Source organism: Dendrobium catenatum, unplaced genomic scaffold (assembly GCF_001605985.2).
Source record: "Dendrobium catenatum unplaced genomic scaffold, ASM160598v2 fragScaff_scaffold_1063, whole genome shotgun sequence".
Lineage (NCBI taxonomy): Eukaryota > Viridiplantae > Streptophyta > Magnoliopsida > Asparagales > Orchidaceae > Dendrobium > Dendrobium catenatum.
This window is the reverse complement of record NW_021319525.1, coordinates 938,063-946,014: the sequence shown is the minus strand read 5'-3', so window position 1 is coordinate 946,014 and position 7,952 is coordinate 938,063.

The following is a 7,952-nucleotide window of genomic DNA, read 5'->3' as shown; positions in this document are numbered from 1 at the left end:
TAAAAAAATCACATAGCTATGATTGCAAAAATTATAAAATAAAAGAATAATTCTTCTAGTATCACATGCTTATACCTCCACTTGAGCATATTAGCTTAATTTTCCTTATAATTCTATTTCACTTATATATTCACCTGATCATCTCACATTTGTTCAAGATAGACAAAAGAATTACATATAACCTAATTTTTCTTATAACTCTACTTACACTTACACATTTACTTATTCATCTCACATATATTTAAGATAGATGAAGGATGCAAGCCTCAGGATCAAAAGTATAAGACTTTCATTTCATTTCTTCTTTATTATACTTCCAACCCAACTTTCAACTAATTAGTCATCGGTCTTTAATTTAACTCCAATTGTTGACCAATTGGTTATAAGTCTTTATCTTATCATCATTGTTTATTATCTTAAGTCAATTCACAGGTGGCTTTCAATAAATCAATAAGAGTCATCATTTTCTACTCATCAGTGTAATTAAGTTAATCGATCATAGGTTATAGCTAGGATCATACCACAAACTTTTTAGTTTTAAGGAAAACTCATTGGTCCATCCTCCTGCATAGGGTATTATGTTTTAAGAGTAAGCTCATATTAATTATAATATTAATAGCAAGTCTTCATTGCTTACATGCAAATGCTACATTTATCTCATATTAGTCATGTCATTTTTCTATGAAATATAAGTCAATATTATGTATGAAATATAATAATACATGAAATACAAATAAATCTATAAAATTTGAATATTATACATTTACTTCAAAAAATTATAGTTTCTAATTTACCAAATGAATTTAATAATATTATAGTCAAAATGCTCATGAAAATCATATCTATTGTATCTAAAAGGCTATAAAGTAAAAACTCAATAAATATGGATAAATATATTTTTATCAATTTTAAGAAGATTAAAATAATAGAAATTAAAATCATCAAAAATAAGTGTAAGAATATAGTCACTTATGATGATTAAAATACTTTTTATATCAGAAGCAATAGACACAAAAGACTTGAAGAAGCTTTCTCTCTCCCTTCCCTTCTTACTTTCCATGGCTCCTTCCTTAGCAAGACATATAATAGTGAGGGAGGAGAGGGCGATTGGAGGAAAATATATATGAAAATATTTTTCAGTGCCTAGCACTATGACGCTCCAACCCGGCACCGCATGCTCATTCTATAGTTAATTTAGAACATAGAGCTCCGATGCCCCCACGTAAAATTTTGGTACCCAGCACTACACCCCTAAAAGCTACTGTGCCCGCAAGCACAGAGCAGCAACGCCTAATTAGAAATTTTATATTTTGCAAATAAGTTCATTTTAAACTTCTGGGTTCTTACAAATGAATTACTTGTGTGCGTAGGCTCTTATAACACCATATGTATTACACAAAACATAAAATAGTTGTCATTCTTACCACCTTTTTTCTTTCCCTCCTCTTCCTCCATATATCCTCCAACACAAATATAGCATATATTTCATCATATGAACATAAAACCTCAACGTATTCAGCATGTATGAGCAAAATTTAACATAGTTCATAGCATATGTACGACAATTTTTGTAGCATGTACATGCTAAACTTGTATACATATTAAAAAATAGCATATCATAAAATCATTCATAAGAAACATCCATAGCATCATTTCAAATAAATTATTATATTATAGAAATTTCTAAAAATGTTAACATACTTATCAAAATACTTAAACTAGAGTATGAGCCAAATCATCCAATGAAAATTTATATTTTTTTCCTATCAACATAATCAAAACATTTTATTCTATAACATACTAAAAATTATATAGTAAAAACTTTTAAAATTTTCATAAAATTGTGTTTGTGTCAACTCCAATCCAACAAAACTCCATAAATACGCACATAGACATAAAAATTGAAATTTAAAGTAGGGTATCTGTAATCTACCTGATCAAGCTAAATAATTTTCTCAACTTATTTAATGGACAAAATCAACTCTACGACCTTCGAGCTTTCTTTTCTCTTTAACCGGTGATCTCACAAATGGAATTGTGGAATTTTCAAGAATTCAAAAATAAATATTGATATTAATTGAGCCAACATCATAGTGCCACAACCCATAGTGTCACAACACTCCTAAGGGGAATTTTCATGCCTGTAAATAAGAAGCCTAGCATTGCAATGCTCCCAAGCGCTTCCCAACATATAAAGAAAGTAATATTGCCATTACAATGATGTAGTGCCCCCAAGCAACTTACAATTTATAGAGAGGGCAACGTTGTACCATTGTGGTGCTCCCAAGATTTCTCTACTTAATATATTTTCACTTTTGTAATTCAAACCACAACCTTTTTTTTTTTTTTTTTTGACAAAAATTCAACATGAAATGAATTATAAAATTTCACATAAATTTAACATAATTAAACGAACCTGGAAATTCTTACTATATTCAATTTGGATCATTAAAAGTATTACAAGTGAACTCAATATTGTAGTAACACTTATTACACTCACCCCTCCTTAGAAAAATATCATCCTAACATTTCACTATAAGTTGGCAACTAAAATAGATATGGGTAAATTTGGCTCATCTCAATCTCTTTTTTTCAAGTTACTTCTCTTTCAACCCTATGTTTTCATTGGAATTTAATCATAAGGATTTCTTAATTTCTCAACTACTTCACATAATAAGAAAGAATATATTTAAGTTCTTTCTTATAAGTCTGATTAAGACACATCAATTTAATCTTCAAGCACTCCCTATTGTAGATTAAAAATCCATTTTCTCAATAAAGATACGTGAAATATGTTATGCAAATTGAAAATGTGATCTGGTAGTAATAGCTTATAAGCAGATTTCTCACTCTACTAATCACCACAAATTGTCCAATATATCTTGGAATTAAATTTCCTTTCCTGTCAAATCCACTCACATCTTTCAAAGGACCAATTTTTAAAAATACAAGATCACCTACCTGAAATTAAATAGCCCAATGTTTTAGATCATAATACTTTCTTTGCCTATCATTAGCTACTTCTAATGTTTTCTTGATCATCTTGATCTTCTCAGTAGCATCATCTACCAGCTTAGGACCCATCAGTTTTTCTCACCCACTTTTGCCTAAGATAATGGTGTTCTGCATCTTTGTCATACATTGCTTTGTATGGAGTTATATCAATACTTGCCTAAAAATTATTATAATAATCAACTTCAATCAGGGAAATAATAGCTTACCAATGCCCTCCAAAATCTAATAGATATAATTTCAATCGGTCTTTTAGCACTTGAATAATCCTCTTAAACTGCCTATTAGTTTGCTAGTAAAAAGAAATACGTAAATTAAACTTAGTTTTCATACCTTCTTGAATAACCTCTCCACATTCTGGACGTGAATATACTATTACGATAAAAAATGGTAACTTTGGGTATTCCATGCAATATAATAATCTCCAGCGCATATAATTATGCCTATTTATCTATTGAATATGTCTACCACATCGAAAGGAAATGGGATTACTATGTCAATCTGTCAACTAAAACCCAAAAAACATCATGATTTTGCCTTGATCTTGAAGAACCCATAGCAAAATCTATCATGATCTCTCATTTCCACTTTGGAATAGATATGGTTTGTAATAAGCCACATAGCCTATGATGTTAAGACATTAGCATCAAACACGCCCTAAACTTTGAAACAAATTTAGCCACATTGCTCTTCAACCTAAGCCAACAATGCTCCACTTTGGCATCCAATAAAATGGCACCTTCTAGTTCTCTACAAATTGCATGCAATTAAAAGCCTTTTTTATCCTCAATACCAATCTTAAACAACCTGAGGCTCTATAACGCCTTAAAATCTAAGGGGTTTCAAATGTCAAAAATAATTGTAGGTTCTTATCCGTGTCTTCTACCCTCAAGGTAGACATCCTACTTTGTGCCCCACCTTCTCCTCATTGGGCTCCTAGACTAGCAAATTGCATCATCGAGTTTGATGATATTACCCCTACTATACTCTACATAATCACAACCTGACTCAAACTCTTCCCTTCAGCTGCTTTATCCTAATCTTGAGGGTTCATGGCTTTTCAACACTTCAACCTATCACATATAAATAAGGCTTGGATTAATACATAAATATAAGGACATTCATAAAATATCCTCAAACTACCCCAAATTACTCTTACTTTTTTATTTATCATTCATATGCCTCTTGTTATAATTCAAATTTCTAAACCATTGCTTTGATAACACTTTATGTTATGCCATAGGAATCTGATTGGAAGAATTATTCTTAATTCAATTTTATCGCATCAATAATCAATATCATCAATAATTAATATCTAGAGCCAACTAAAAATATTCAATTATAATGAACACAAACTTATAAAACATCCATCTATTTATCATAAGAATCGTATACAACAATTCAATATATTTTTTCTCACACAACATCTCACATACATAAATAACTAAACTGCTAAAAAATACATCTATAAATAAAAAACATACCTACAATTTGAACTTCAACTTTATCTACTCTTTTATTTTTCTACTCGACTAGGGACTTACTCTTCTATAAAATGGCATGGAAATATTGTAGAATGAGAAACCACTTACTCAGTAGGCTACACGAACCTACTAAAGATATGAATGTTTAGCATTTAAATTAAATTGCATACGAGTTGAATAGTATCTAAGCAATATGTTGTATAAATTTAATTAAATTGATATAGTATTTGTCAAAGATTTTATCACTGATATGATAACAACAGTACAACTAGTGTCAAAAGTATGAACATCTCAAAGGCAATAACATTAATACTTTTTGAACTTGTACATAACAACAACATGAACATGATATTAAAATAGAATACATAATGAAACACTACATGCAAAATATAAATCAAAGTATAATTCATATTCACATGGTATATTTCCTGAAGCCTCTTTATACATTCACTTCCACTTATACCACAATTTGATCATATTAGCTCGATTTACTATATAGCTACACTTCTACTTATACCTCTACTTGATAATCTCATGATTATCAAGATAGATTAAAAAAATACATATAGCTTAATTCCCCTGATAATTTCACTTTTACTTATACCTCCACTTATTCATAGCAGATTTATTCAGGATAAAAAGAGGAATTATATATGTGCATATGCCCTTATAACTCAACTAGTGTTGCAAATAGCATAAAATAGCTATCACTTTTACCACTTTCTTTCTCTCCCTCCTCCTCCTTCACATATCCTCCAATACATGAACATAATATATCAATTTCATCACATAAATATAAAAACATCAATATATTCAACATGCATAAGCAACATTTAACCTGGTACATGAATACATGAATATAGCATATGTACGATAATTTTAGTAGTGTGTACATGATTAAACTTTTGTGTATATTCAACATCAGCATATTAAAAACTCATTCATAAAAAACATTCATATCATCATTTTGAAGCACATACTATACTATAGTAATTTTCAGAAATATCAATATAGTCACTAAAATATTTAAAATTGTGTAAGAGTCAAATCACTCAATGAAATTTTACATTTTTTCCCATAAACATCATCAAAATACACGTTTAAATTTTTTGTCCCTCAAGATAACAATGCATCAAATACACTAATAAACCATTGAACATATTTCAACACCGCACTATTTACTATAAGGAGCTACTAACATGAAAGTATCTGATAGGAAACACTTAAATATTTCAAGTAAAATTTATCAATAGAGACGAAAAATAGCAAAATGCTCCACAAATCCCATGGGAAAATAAAAAAAATAGTAATTTTTATTGAAGAAATCAAACTAACGGAAGAAATAAAACAAGATACAATTGATCCTCTCGAAATTGATCCTCTATTTGAGAGGAGGATCTATCTCTCCCAAATCTCTAGATGTCACTAGAGCCCAAAAGAAACCTAAACCTAAGGATCTCAAATTTAGCCCAAATTCAAGTTGAAACACTAACATTTACAAGAGAAACTATTTAAAGCAAAGAAGATTACAAAATTCCTAAACAGTCCATAATTCAAAATTTTCCTCCCAAAGCAATATTTAATTGAGTTGTTCCCTCCCAAAGCATTATTTAATTGAGTCCCTACCAAAGCAATACTTAATTGAGTTGTTCCCAAAGCAATATTTAATTGAATCCCCTAATTCAAATTGGATCGGTCTAACAATACTCCCCTCCCAAAGATCCACCTTGCCTCAAGGTGAAAGGATGGGAAGCTGTTGATAGTTTTCTTGAGCTGCCCTTTTAGTGGCCATGCTATCGTCCACTGAAACCAAGCTAAAGCTTTCCTCTCTAGACATAGCTATGCAACCGTAAACTTCACCTCCTCAATCAACACATTCACCATGAAATACATCTCCACCCGGTACACCCACCCAAAATCATCCTCCCTTTTAAATACTGGTATTCCCAACTTCCTCACCTTAGGATCACTACCACCCCAATAGCTTCTTCCTTCTCCAGTATAGAGGTTGTCGATCGTGATCCCTCCATATTTTCCTCATGTATCGTGAGTGGGAATCCCACCTTCATTCCTTTCGCCTCACATGACCTGATCCCCATGGTTCGGCCCATCCTCATCCTACGGTCGTCCTCTTCCCTTGCCCAAAAGACCTCTCATAGGAGTTGGCACCCCACTACCTTCACCACGAAATGCCCTTCCTGCTCTGATACCAATTTGATAGGAAACACTTGATCTCAAGTGAAACCAGTTTCATTCTTAATTATTTCAACTTTATGAAGAAAAGAGAAACACTAAAGCTAATTTCAGCATTTATATTTTCTATGTCACGAGAGAAATCAAACTTCCATATCTCTTATTTCAATAAAAAGGAGAAGGCATCAACTGGAAAACGACGTCAATATCTTTTAGCAACAGCACATGGCCACAATTTTTTTTAGAAACATAACAATCTTATCATCTCTTTTATTCACAAAATTAGCAAGAAGATGAGAAATAAGTGCACCTACTCTCTCTAAGGATCTCATATCTATCAATGTGACTATCATTAAACATATTGATATAGCTATACACACACACACACAAAAATGATGGACACAACTAATGGTAATTAGATGTCATGCAAAGCCATGGATATTGAGTTTCAGGATCTATGAGAAAGCTTCAGCATAATGTGCCTCATCAACAGGTAACTAAAACGACAAGCAGTTTTCATGCAAACTGTGGAGTCCCTAATATTACCTACTTCATATGTCACCAATTCATAACATGGCAAGAGGAGAGGAAGTACTACATTTCTATATCAGGAATAATACTCATGGATAATGCGTAGTTCACTATCATGACATTGATTCAACTACCAGATCTATGAGAGAATCTCAACTCAGCATGTTTTGTCAATGAGTGGCTATGAAATTACAGTAGCATTCATGCAAGCTACAAAATCCATATGATTGCCTACTCTATCTCAAGAACTGTAGAAGAGGAGGGGCCATTACCTTTGCAGTGAGGCGTGGTTGCCATTGTGGTGGGTCGAGCAGGTTGGAGGCCTGGAGGGGCTCGGGAGAAGGAACTCTAGCTTCCCTAGGGCCGGCCGAACATGGGTGATCGGGAGCAAGGCCTGGATTAGGCAAGTCGACGGGCTTCGAGCCACATGAGAGAAGAGAAGGCGGAGGAGCTTCGGCTCTTTACTGGAGCTTGGGAACCAGACGGAGACGGGAGATAGGGCTGGGGCAATTTTTAGGACTAAGCATGATTAAAGCCTTAATTACGGGATTAAGTATTATTTTATAAAAATTTAAAACTAGGCATAATCGCCCGTCTAACGGACGACTTACAATTAACCTAAGTCGCCCGTTAGATAGGCAACTTTGCCTTATTTAAAAAGAAAGGCTGAAGCCCTTCTACCCGTGCCCGATCTGTTTGCCCTCGCCGATATCGTCGCAAGGATACTGCTCA